The 13,770-nt window shown below is 42.8% G+C and overlaps 1 protein-coding gene across 14 annotated transcripts in view; it reads right to left on the reverse strand.

Moving 5' to 3' along the window:
• dip2a (disco-interacting protein 2 homolog A) overlaps positions 1-13,770 on the reverse strand; it is a 75,487-nt gene that overhangs the window by 34,187 nt on the left and 27,530 nt on the right. The gene's annotated exons all lie outside the window — the stretch shown is intronic.

Consider the following 13,770-nt stretch of genomic DNA (forward strand, 5'->3'; position numbering starts at 1 on the left):
AGGGTATAGAGCAGACTTAGCAAGGATAACCATGTGTCAGTTAAAATGGCGATTAAAGGGATAAGCACAAGTTCCCTACACTAACAAAGACACCAAGTCAAACAAAACAAAAAGAAAACATGACCCCAGCAATGTTTCTGTGATAGTTACTTGTACTGTTGCTGATCTAAGAGGACCAAGTCACACTGTAATGTCCATAGCAAAACAATATGACAATAAAGAAGACTACAAAATGCCACCTGGTTTACATTATTATGCAGGCTGGGCATAGCTGTTTTGATGAAATACAGTAAGTCACTGTCATCATAGTAATTCAGTTAAGTATGTCATATTTTTGGCAATGCATTTTTGGTGTTTATCCTCACTGCCTGACCCTGGTAGCTGTAGTTTATCATTTTGAGCAACCCAGAAAAATAGTACACCACACTTAATTTTCAGCTGTCACACTGTCGAATGCCTCACCAACTCCACTGAGTATGCAACGGCCTTTACTGCCTTTTTCCAAGAAGACAGAAACCAACAAAATACAGTGTATTTGCTGTGAGATACAACAGCTTGTTACGACTGAAATCATCACTAAATGAAACTCTCACCAAAATGCCAAAAACATTGAAACACATCCATGTCCATGTGGGACCTGTTCAAAAGACAGAGAAGTGGGTCACTGAGCTTGGAGTATTTTGGCTGCTTGTGGATGATTTTGGGATTGTAAGATGTCACTGTATATCAGACAGTGCTTTGGGCCTGGCTGCGGCCGCTTTTTTGTTGACAACAGGCGCATCAATGCACTCACAGAGGGCCGACTGACAGCACCTCTGACACACAAACAATGAGTGTACACAACCATGCTCCTAAATATGACCTCTCTAACAAGCGCTATCCTGTTCAAGAGTTGGGAACAAAGCTGTGGAAGATGAGGGGCCTTGTGGAAAATATGCCAGTCAAACAGCTGAGCTGTAAGGAGTGTGAGTGTCAAAGAACCACTTGACGTGACATATACAGTGTTTTGGCAGGAAGCTGGAGATGTTCACAGAAGTCAACACAAGATCTGAGTGGTCAGATTTTCCACTTGATGTTGACACTTCCGTCCAATGAATAGGAATCACACTGTGTCTAATCTACACAGGCTCTCAGTGGGGGTCATTAGGGTGGAGGTTAAGTGAAAAGGCAATAGGGCTATCTGAACAGATCAACCTGATTATATTCCTTCCCATGTGATCCCATATCTTCATCATACCTTGGGGAATACTTTATTTTACTTGCTCCTTATTGAAGTGTTTGACCTGTATTGATTCATGAAAAGGTATTCTGTGCACACAAAGCTTTTTATTCCTTCTTTCTTCCTGTTTACTTTCACCCAGTCACAGGGGAACTCTTCATGGCTCTTAACATTGATAGATTTTTACAATTTTAGTCATAGTACTTAGTTAAAGATTATGGAAGTTTTTCCAAAATGTTCACATGATTATCTTTACCAGTTCTCTGCTCATCAAGCCTCTTAAACACAACAGTCAGTGTAAAGGCAGGTGTTGGTGGTCACACTGGCTGCCGCACTGCCCGCTGGTCCTGAGTCACCAGTAACAGCTGAATGCCTGTACTGTTAAATGTTCAGGAGAGCTGGAGGCTAGCAACAATACAGCGCTGTCTACGGGCCCTGGCCGGCTGACCTGACACTGACTCTTTCTGGTGATAAGTGTCTCTGTTAATGTGTGTGCTTGTGTGTGTGTGTACATCAGTACATGTCTGTGCGCATGCCAGTGTGTCTGACCACCACAGCAGCCAATCGGCCTGACAGCAACACAATAGAGGACTATTCTCTGTGGCGGCTTCAAATTCTGACTGTCAGCCTCGGTGGCCACACTGCCCCTAGCACACACTGATCCATCAACTTATGTCCCAGTGAAACTAATCTTTTGATCTGAGAACAAACAGCTTAGTCATTAAATATGGAGGAATGGACTCAAGCGTTCGGTGATAAACAATGACCCTTACCCTGAGTCTTCAACAGCAAAACAAAAAAGTCTGAAGCACCAAAGGATCACAATATTTTGCGTGTAAATGTTTATGTGCAAGTGTTTTTGCATGCTTGTATATATATATTTGTGTGTGCATGTGTGTCTGCATTTTTATGTATCCTGGCACTCCATTTCCCCTCTGTATTTAAACTTAGAGTGCCTCCATTAGAGAAAAATGGGAGGATTCAAAGGTCAATATGTGGCCTGCCACCTGGGGAATAACAGGATGATGGGATGCAGGGGAGGAGAGAGATGCAAGGATGACTGGAGGGAAGCTTAGCACCTATACCAAATTACAGAGTCACAAGGGATGAACTATAGCTTACAGTATATTTACAGCAGAATGGGAAACACTTCATTTGACCTCCCATAACCCCTCTGCACAGACTAGAAGCTTTGCCATTGTAAATGAGCTATAACGAAAAGGGTACATCTCCAAACAAGCACCCAGGAAGAGAGGGTGTAGCAAGGGAGAGTAAATAAAAACTGAGAATGAATGTGTCAAAGAGGGAGATGAACGAAAGCACAAGAGGGAGGGGTGAAAGAGGGAGAGAGAGAGAGAGGGAGAGAGGGGAAGCATGTCATGATGGTTAGAGAACATCTACAGGGGCTCAGCTGGAAGACTGTTTTTTTCTTTCCTCAGTCGGCATCCGCCTTCATCAAATCCCTGCTCCTTTGTTCCCGCCATCCCTCCAGTCTAACCTCTTCACCTTCATCCCAACCCTTGAGGGCTGACTATCCACCACACATACTAAACACTCCTGTCATCTCTTGACTGCCACTCTCTTTTTTTAATTATCTACAGCAGTTCCTGCAGAGAGAAAAGAGATGGAGAGAATAGAAGAATAGCATGTCTATATGTTTTGGGGTACTAGTCTTGTGAAACTCTTCTTCAGGACAAAGTGACAAAATGTTATTTACCACAAACCAGCTAACATTCATCAAATGTTATTCCCATAAACATTCTCACACAGTTCTGAATCCAATTTCGAAAGAAGAAACAGTCAATCTTGTAACACTCTGAACTGTGACAGGAAGAGAGCCCCCATCCTTTGCTTTGTCTTATTGACTGTAATTGACTGATGGCTATTGAGTATAATTGACTGATGGCCATTGACTGGAGCGGTTCCTCCAATGAGGCCCCCCCATTAGAGAATTACCTTGCATTTGCCCAGATGGAGCTCAACCAGAGGAGAAATACTGAAACACAGCACATTCCTCTACAAGCCTGCACAAACGCAATAAGGATAGATAATGAAGCTCTGAATGAACATGGTGAGATTGGCTTTACTTAGGTGTGTGCATGTGTGTGTGTGCCAAAATGACCAGCAAGGCATTAGGATAACAACTTAATTTTTTTTACTAAAACCTCTAACAGACTCTAAAATCTGATTCTAAACAGAAATTTCAAAATGTACATATAAGACATTAATAAAAATACAAACATGCGGAGATGAAGCCGTGACGATCATTGTAATACTAATTTAGTCTATGTTGTCCAACACCCATTAATAGACCCTAATTCTTCTTTATCCTGAAATAAAATCCCTCAAGTCTGTACCACACTACCACCCTCTCTTCCTGACTGATCAGACACTCAGAGAAGTGGCCCCACCCACCCTTTAATGTCAGTTCATGAGCCAGGCTGACCCACAATGTGCCAACATTGCTGCCAAGCCAGCAACCAAACCGTCTGCCCTTCAGCCACAGAAAACCACAGCTAAATATTTAGGCTGGGCAGCATTTGCTCTCTAGGCTTGTGTATTTATTCCAACAAAAGCAGATGTGGCCAGCTGTCATTTAGAATTAGCTCTCCAGCATACAAATTCTGGTTTACACATTTATATTAAGTTTTAGTCTAAACAGGCGCTGAAATCTTTTGAATTTTTTTCCAGGGCATATTTGCAGCAGACAGTAGAAGTGAACTATTCCAGGTGTTGACAGTGGGCTCTGAGCGTTGCTCCTCTCAATGTCAAGCCTAGAGTAATCAGGCATATACCTGTGCCTCTAACAGCTTTCCCTCACTTGTCTGACAGATGCAGAATACAAAGAGGAGATATGAATAAGGAGCAAAGAGAAAGAGCAGATCCAAATTTAACCACCAGTCTAGTCACGCTTATTAGTCTGTCTACATGACAAAAAACACAAACCAAGCTGCAGAAAAAAGTATTGTAAAAGTATAAGTGCAATGACCACAGCAGATCCCTACTAAATTGTTTTAACACACACAGACACAGACAGAATCACTCACATGCAGAGGCTAGAGGAGCAAGCAGGGCAGCGATGAGACGTCTTCAGCACAGACAGGGAGAGAGAGATGCAGGATGGATGGAGGGAGGGACAGCAGAAGAAGAGGCCAGCAGGAGGATAAAGGCAGTCAGGTCAGCAGAGGCTAACCAGCTAACAGGCTAACAGGCTAACAGGCTAACAGGCGAACTCTAAGAAGTCCTGCTGTCATAAGTCAGGCTCTTTAGCATCCTTTGTCTCCTTTCATAGTGAGAGCAAGAGAATGAACAAATCCAATCTCCCTCATTCTGCCTTCCCATCATTCCCCTCCCTCTCGCCCTCTCTCAAACCCTGCACTCCTGACTCCCCCCCACCTATTCAATCGACTGCCCCAACACCCCCTCCCTCTCCCATTCGTTCTCTCTCACTCTCTCCATCCCTCCCTTCCACTCTGCTAAGGTCTCCACACAAAGCCGAGCTAGGCTATGGGATTAGGGTGTCAAAGCAGACCCCTGCCCCCACACCTTCCTACATACCAATCTCACACACACATGCACACACTGTACAAGAACTATGGAAGAGGCTTTGTTTGCCTGTTATGACACGTTAGCAATACAGGTGAAGTTACAGAGGAGGCAAACTTTCTTCACTGTCAAGGAGAAGCTTCTATATGCGATGCAGGCAACAGCACAATTAGAGTTAATGCTTGCAACAACATTACCACCCACAGCTGAGAAATAAAGGGGCAAAGTCATTTTTCTAACACAGCTGGGTGGTAGATGCAACCACAAAACCACCTGGACAGCCAGATAAAACCTGAAAATATATCAGTATACTGTCTTTAACCTCTACTGTTTGTAATTCTACTGTAATTTTTCACCTCAGAGTCACTTTGTGAAAAATTTAGGCTATACTTTAGAGTGAAGCAGAGGCTACGAGGAGGTAAGCTTGGGCTTATTGTGATGAGGAGCCCTTTGATGTGGAGGAAAACACTGCCCTGTATTTAGAGTGGTTGGAGATGGAGTACTACAGAAGTCCCAGCAGGCTTATCTCTAAGTGAGTGTGTGTGTTTGTGTGTGTGTGTGTGTGTGTGTGTGTGTGTGTGTGTGTGTGTGTGTGTGTGTGTGTGCACATTAGTATTTCATTTTAGAAATTAGAGACCTATTCACCCTGTGGCAGTAAGTTTCAATGAATAGCTGCATATAATTAGACTCAATTATTCGTTGCACACACATTAATGGACCGGCACAAACTCTCCAGAAAAACACCCACACATAACAGTTCATCTCCTCTGTCTCTATAGACTGACATGAACTACACGTGACCTTGGACTAGTGGGTCAGTCACCTTGAACATGTTGGTTTATGCTCACAAGATAAGAGGCTATTCACATGTTAAACACCAGATAAATAAATAAAAAAGAAACCCCTGTACAATGTAATCCAACACAATTACCCTGCATTAAGTACTACCTTTGTGTAACTCACAGTTAGAGCAGTAACAATTCATTAATTGATTAGTTGAGATTAACTGGCAACAAGTTTAATCATTATTAATTATTTCAGTCTTTTTTCAAAATTTGTTGGTTTCAGCTTGTGAGGATTTTATGTTTTCTTGTCATAAATTGTAGTTATATTTCAAATAAGAATCTTGGAAAATAATCAAAAGTGAAAATAATCAAATGATCAATTTAAGATTCAAGCTCAGGTTTTGCCAATTAATTATTGATCATCTAGTTTTATTTTTTTAAATGTCAATTTGTAAAGCACTCTGGACTGCAACAGCTGTTGCTATATTTTGTCCCTGGTCCATCTAATTTGGATAAATGATGCAAAACTGAAATCTAAATCAAAGTATATGTTCACACAGTTATTAATGTAGCAACGGTTTTCTTAAACACGGTATGTAAATGGAACGACAGCAGTCCTGGTTCTCGTTCCTTTGTGGTTTTATTCCAGATTAAATCATTTTAAATCACATACTGAATGTAGCTCCCAGCTGAACACACAGCAGTACACTACTCCTCAATAATGCCAGGAGATGTTGAGCTCAAGCCTATAACAAATATGTTACTAAAGATTTATATTGCTTGAGTCATGCTGAATGACATGAATGCACAATGTAGGTTAAAGACAGTCGGGGACTGCAGGAAAAGGGTAAGTGTTGCAGAAAAGAGGGGTTGATTGAAGATGACAAGGAGCTTGACACTGAGAGCCAGCTGGTGAAACGGAGGGGGTCGGTGCAGACTGGAGGAGGCTTTAGGGAGAATTTAGAGACATAAGGGGGGGATGAGGAGAGAAAAGAGAGAGGAGGAAAAAGGGAGAAGGAATAAAGGAGGATATGATTAAAAGGTAATGACTTCCTCTTCCTTTCACTAGACACACAGACACATGCTGACACACACACACACACTCACACACAGACAGAGATATCCCTGATCCTAAAGCGCCTGGGCGTCTCTCAGTCTCAATCCATCAACAGCTCCAATCAAACCATCGCATCGCTTTTAATTAAGTAGTGCCAACGAATTAGGAGACTGAACGAACCCTCCATTACCACTTAGCTAATACATAACCCCCTCATCACATGTGCACACGCACACACACACACACACACACACACACAGCTCAAAATCCCCCTCCATCCTCCAGGCTCTGTATGGCTGGTGAGCAGACAGACAGTGTGAATAATAAGACATTAGATGCAGTGCTGCCTTACACAGGAGGCCCTGCAGCTGTGCACTGATTTGGGGAGCAGACGGGGGGGGGGGGCTTAATTAACAGTCACAACACAACACCGATACTGTACGCACACACATCAAAGGAATACACACACACATTCGATGGTTGCACCAGTTCTCACAAAGAGACAGATGCAGATCAACTCAAGCTCAAATACTAATGCAGAGCATTTATCCGTAGGATCAGGCCACTGAACACACAAACACACACACAAACATACAAATCTCACACACTGTAGTCATTGGTTGTGTGAAGTATGAAAGTATGGAGCCCTGAATAAGAGCGTACGTACGGGGTGCATGGTCAAGTCTATCTTTCAGTTTCAGTTGATGACATTTTTCAAAAATAGGAACTACCCAAGCACTCACCATTTTGTCAAACAGCAGTTTGAGTAATAGGACTTAGTTTTCAGATGAGTTGGGTTTAGGTTATGTTCAGGGTTTGGATTAGACATGTTTATTATGATGGTTGAGGTTGGAGTAATGGGCCATGGAGGTATCTAAATACAAATGTGTGTGTGTTTGTGTGAGAGTAGAAGAGACAGGCTGACTTGGCTCCAGTCCAAACAATTTCATCTCAGTTCATTCAGACACATGATACGCAGGCTGGACTGAGCTGCACAGTAACTAAGCGATGTGCTGCTATTCTGGCTCTCAGCCAAAGCTTCATGATGTGTAAACATGCATCTCACCTAAATGGACAGCAGCCGAAACTGTCCTATCCAACATCACGCAGTGCAGCTGCACATATGGCTCAATGAAACCACCCTGAGCAATGACAACAAAGAGCCAGAAGCAAGGAAAGAATGGGCCTAAGCCGTAATCCTGTTGACCTCATCAGATAAACAGCCTCTTCTTAGTAAGTGTAGTTTAGTAATGTTGTTTACACATTTGTTATACTATTTAGATATGCTTGAGAAAAATCGAGAAACTGTGTTGTAAAAATGTATATTTCAGACTAAATTCACTCATTGTCTAAGTGCTTTCATGTTGCCAGCATGTGTCTCTATGCATGTGATTTGTGGAGCGAGACATCTGTGTGACAGGCGTGACCAGTGTGGGAGACTCAGGGTAAAGACAACACAAGAATCTGTTCACAGCCAACAAGCCCCACTCTGCCTCCAGCCACATTTGAAGGATGACATACTGTACTGTATATGTTAAGCTCAGCAGTGCCAGCCTTACTATACTCCCTGCTGGTTCAGTTACTGGATGGCATGCTTATAAATCAGCTGTGCTAGTGGTGACAGCTTCAGCATCTCTCTTGAGCTGCAGAAAACCATATGTGCTACTGCTGTCATTAGGCCGACGTATCCAAGTTGATGGTGTACTTAAAGAGTGAGCAGGGCGGATGAGACTATGTACTCATGTTCCCTAATATGAGGCATTTTTAGAAAGAAGAAACCAAGTCAATCAAAGTAAAAACCAGTGTCAGTAATGGCCTCTATTCAAGGTATCACAGCTCTATTCTCAAATGTAACAATTGAGAAAAATCTAAAATGCAGAATGGCCTACCCTGATGGGAAATCTGCTGTGATTATCCAGACCCGTTAAATTACCTGAGCAATTTGCAAAATTTAGGTCTTTTGTTATGAAATACACTGTTATATGCAGAAGACAAATACAAACCATAAACCTGAAAGATCTTTTTTTTGCCCTCCAAAGTAAACCACACAGACACAGTGACAACAATTTATAATTTAACTTAAGCCTACTGCCCATGAAGAACAGATGCTGCTGAGTATGGCTCCCACCTACTTGGCAAAAGAAACTTACATCTCCTCCAGTGTCCACCTTTGTGGAGAGGAACCCCGCATCCCTGGTGTTTGAGATACGAGTGGGACGGTGTCCAATCTGAAGCTCCCAGCTCTGCAGATTCTGCCCACTTCTCTGTGCGGTCTCAGAGGATGTGGAGAGATTTATTGTCTTCTCCTTTGCCCCATTATTACCATATGAATGACCATGTTTTCACCGGCCTGACACAGGCTTAGTCATTAAGCTCCTTGCATACACACACCCTCATACATAAACACCTTTGCTATGGTGAGGGATAGTGGGGTGAGAGAGAGAGCTGGGTGTTTTTGCATGAACACACAAAACAGCTAAACATCTACACATGGCCACCGTAGCAATCCAATTAAAGGGTGCAGACACAGATACATTTAGAATTATTAGGGATGCAGGCTACTGCCCCAACTGTGCGTTGTGCATCCATATCTCTATGTCAGGGGCCAAGGCTCACTAATGCTGCTCCAAGTCTAACAAGCCATACGGCAAAGTCCTTTGTTCTTTGCCTGTGATTCATGACCGGGTCTTGGAGGTGAGCCCAGCACCAGTGTGTGATTACATGAGAGCTTGTGTGTGACCGTGTTTACCCTTTTCAACACAAAATCATACCATTCGCCCATTAGTTCTCATCCATCACTGCTGATGTAAACTTGTATGTTTCCAAGCATCAGTGCAGCTCAACATGACAAGCAGGTGGACGCACAATGTAGAACAAACATGCTCAAACACAACTATGCAGTCAGTCACTGGTCCACCACCATTCTCTCTCTCTTTCCAACATACACGAACAGAACAACAGGCCGGTCTCACCAAGGCGTTGGACAGGATGACCACAAGCCGCACCTCCTCTTAAACACCATCTGTTCCTCTCTTTCCATTTCCTGTCCTCTCTTTATCACAAATCCACCGTTCAACACCCAAAATATATAGCCTGAGGTGTCACAGACGCAACACTAACACGCCTCCTCCCTGCTCTGCAGGATCATCTGTTATTCACATTTCAGACTCTGCTATGTTTGTTTTTACATTCGAGCTTGTAATTTCTGACAGTTTTTCACCTTTGCTTTGCTTGCAAAGACAATATGGTTTCTGCAGAGAGAGCAATAGTTCAGCAGCTGCTGAGCCCACCGTGACTGACAGAAAACACAAGTGTAAGACTTGTCCTGAGATCTGTGTCGACACAAGCATCCACAGTGTACAAACACCTCAACAAATCATTGTTTTTTTCATTGTCTTTTCTTACTTACTGTTTCCCCTTCCTCCTTACTGCCCTCATCCTTCTCCTCAGGCCCTGCTTAATTTTCGTTATTTGCCCTCTTTATTACACCATGTGGTGACATAATCCTGTGTGTGCGTGTGTGTGTGTGTGTGTGTGTGTGAACATCTGTGTGTTTATGTTCATTTGTGTATACAAGCATATGCACATACAGTGCTTACACACTTTGTAGCTTGTGTATGCATGTGATTGCTCATCTACAATTCAGTAGCGTGGCATTTTCACTTTCTCTGCCACACAACCGGCTGAGCTGTGCTCCTCTGGCTGCGCCCAAGCAATTAAGAGGAGCAGTGATAGTGTTCTCAAGGCCGGACTTAAGCCTTTTAAATTTTAACACCACAGCTCAACACTGCCCTAGCCCCTGTTAACAAGAGCCAGGGCTGGCTAGAACATCTGGTTGCCCTCAGACAAGATATTTATTACTGGGGGAGAGGAGAAGAACAAAAAAATGCTGTACATACACTGACAGCAAGCAGAGTAAAAACAACAGTAGATGTGAACGTCATTTTGAAATTTTACTACTGTGCATACATCCTTGTTCAGACATGGATTTCTAATTGTTTAGACTATCTCTTGGACCAAAGGAAGGTAAGTGCACCCGTGTGTGTGTGCACATGCATTTGTCTCATTAAAGTTGGTCTCATCTGAGATCCACCCCCTCACACCACACACACATTACTAGACTGGTTTTCCCGCTGTGACAAACCCACTAACAGCACAAATACTTAAACTCAAAGACAGATACACACACACACGTGCCACACACATGCAGTACATCAATGGCAAACAAACATTCAGATTCACATACAGACAGACACCCACTCACCTACACACACACACACACACACACACACACACACACACACACACACACACACACACACACACACACACACACACACACAGGCACAGACTCAGACACACACAGAGAAAAGTACATTAATGAGAGCAGAGGTAGCATGAGGAGACAGTCCAGCTGGAGCACATGTGCAGCGCTCCTGTTCTAATGAGTCCATTAGTCAGGGGCACAGCAACTGCAACTGCTACCACACACGCACACACAGGCACACACACAGACAAACGCACACTTCTATTCATGTTTTACATATTAACCAAATAAAGCCCTTCAGCTGCAGTCAGACCCATATCAACATGATGCATTCATTTTCCTGTGATAAACTGATACACAACTGGATAACAGCGTTTCAGTCAAACATGCTTATCATGTTACATGATAGCATCTCATCCATTCCCACCGGAGTGCACACTGACAGTTTAATACTGGTGGGCTTTTGTATATGTCCAAAAGAGGGTGCTAGAGAGATGTGTAGCCCAAAGGCTCCCACACCATCACTCCTCTCCCCTCTATCATTCCTTGTTAATGCTGTGGTTGTTCTTCCAGTCACTTGTACGAAAAATAAGAATCATTTTTCAATTACTGCAGTGTAGCCATGAAAACCCTTATGGATAACAGCCCATTATACCACTATTCCCGACTATTAACGGTATAATTCCACTGTGGCCTGGGGCAGCTCTGGGCTCTGTAACAAGTCTGTGAGACATACTTTATCTGAGGACCAGCAGCTTGCAGACAGAATCAGATACTGTCATGTATGGATTGACAGACTATAATAAGTAAACCATGGCTTCACAATGTGTATGCATGAGAAGTGGAAGCACTTAGCCTGTGCTCATCTATCACAGCAGTTGCGTGTGTTTTCTGATGAGTGCGCTCTTAATGAGGCTGAGCTCTGTGTGATCAGCTCTCTTCAGCAAAGGCCAAGCAATAAAAAAGTAATCACTTAACTTCAGCAACACAAGCAAAGAGCTACACTTAACACAAAATAACAGACTCTTGACTCATCCAGGCAAATAATAGCCATCATCTTTCTATATGGGATTATGTTTACACCAGTATGTTTACAGCGGGGCTGCACTGTGAGTGCTGAGATGATAATCGCTATTATTTTAAGAGATATATTCTAGTAATCTGTGGGTAATCTGCTGCAGGCAGAGAGCAGATACCTCTGTTAAAGCTGCACAAGCCCCTACATTTGTTACTGTCATAACAGAAAATTCTAAAAGAAATTTGAATCTGTATCTGTTATCTGTTACTAAATGAGTTCATAAGAAAAATGGTGAGAAAAAGAAAAGAAAGAGAAAACTATTGTTGAAAATTCTTTAGAAAAAATCTTGGATTTATAATATTTGTTCAATATTTTTTTTCAATGTTTTAATATTCTTTCAACTAACAGACTAATAAACAGGACTAATAAACAGTGGTAAATAAAATATGCCAGAATTCATGGTTGTCTAAAAAGAGCATATACTCCATACATTGTATTTTCATAATGACAACGTGACCCAAGCATTGATTGTACATTAACACGGCACATTTTTGAACACAGGATCATCTGCTGACCTAAAAGGCAGTAAAGCACTTCTCTAGAAATGAGCCATGTATCTTTATGCGCAGTTAGAGTGCTGAGAATGCAGATGTGGGCTAATGCAGATAGATGGGGGTGGGAGAGACACGAGGAGGTGGGAGAGGTGGGAGAGGTTGGGAGAGGGAGGTGGGCAGGGATCCAAGGGTGAGTGACAGATGTCTGCTCTTCACTGTACCTACATAGGAGTGAAGCAAGCCCATGACCTCTCCTCAAAGGCATTTGCAATGTTAATGCAAGTGCGCAGCTCCCTTCAGGCTCAACTAATCTGCGTGGCACACTAGATGCTTACCTTCCATCCTGTGAAGGTCATCACTGGCTGATCAGGGACAAAAGCGTAGGGGTGGGTGAGTGCGGGCTAACCTCTGTTAATGTGAATGTGTACAAATCGCTCTGCATATTTATGTGTGTTTGCTTTATGTGTGTTTGGGTCATGTAGTATCATCTCTGTGGACTGTATTGTCTTAGCAAAGCAGAGTGCAGTGTGCAGCCCTGACCTGACAGGAGCAGAGGCTGGTGAGTCATCAACAACCTAACCCACTACAGACAACTGGACTAAGGCACTAACTTCAATGGAAAAGTATACAACTACCTTGAAAGAAAAGGTAGAGCAGATAAACTACAGAATAGCCTACTTTCTATTTTAAGCTCTACTTCAAAGGAATTGAATTCAAAAAATTACATTCGTAAAAGGAGGCTATTTAAACTTCAAAACTGTTCCTTGCTTACACTCACGAGTCATAACAGAGAGGAGAGAGCAGCCGAACAGGAAATTTGATAATAGAGGCATGTCATTGTAAAGACCCAAAGTTAAGCCTGCTATACAATCCCAACTGAAGGGAGATATTATGTGGTACAAAGTTCAGCAGCTATTAAAATAGACGCCATACTGTATTTTGTGCTTTGACACCAGGCTTTATGCCGTTTCCTGGAAAATAGGAAGCTCCTCTAAAAATAGTTGCAAAGATGGAAACTCGGAAACAGAAAAAAGTGAGGTTAGTCACTCTAGATTATAGCCTAGTTGTTAGTTCTCAGGCAGACATTTTCTTCGTCCTCTCACTCTCTTGTTGCTCTCAGAGTGCAGCCAAACAATGCCTCGCATTTCACCACTATTTGTCTATACATTCCACCAAGTATGACATAATTGCTTATATGGGCCTTTACTTTTTTGCACATTCTCATTGCCAGATAAAGTGCAGTGTGTTTCCATGCTGCTACTCTCCCCTGAGGGTACCTGGCCTTGGCATAAAACCTGCCTGCCCGCCTGCCTGGGTAAATGAC

This window comes from Lates calcarifer, linkage group LG1, assembly GCF_001640805.2.
Source record: "Lates calcarifer isolate ASB-BC8 linkage group LG1, TLL_Latcal_v3, whole genome shotgun sequence".
Taxonomy (NCBI): Eukaryota; Metazoa; Chordata; class Actinopteri; family Centropomidae; genus Lates; species Lates calcarifer.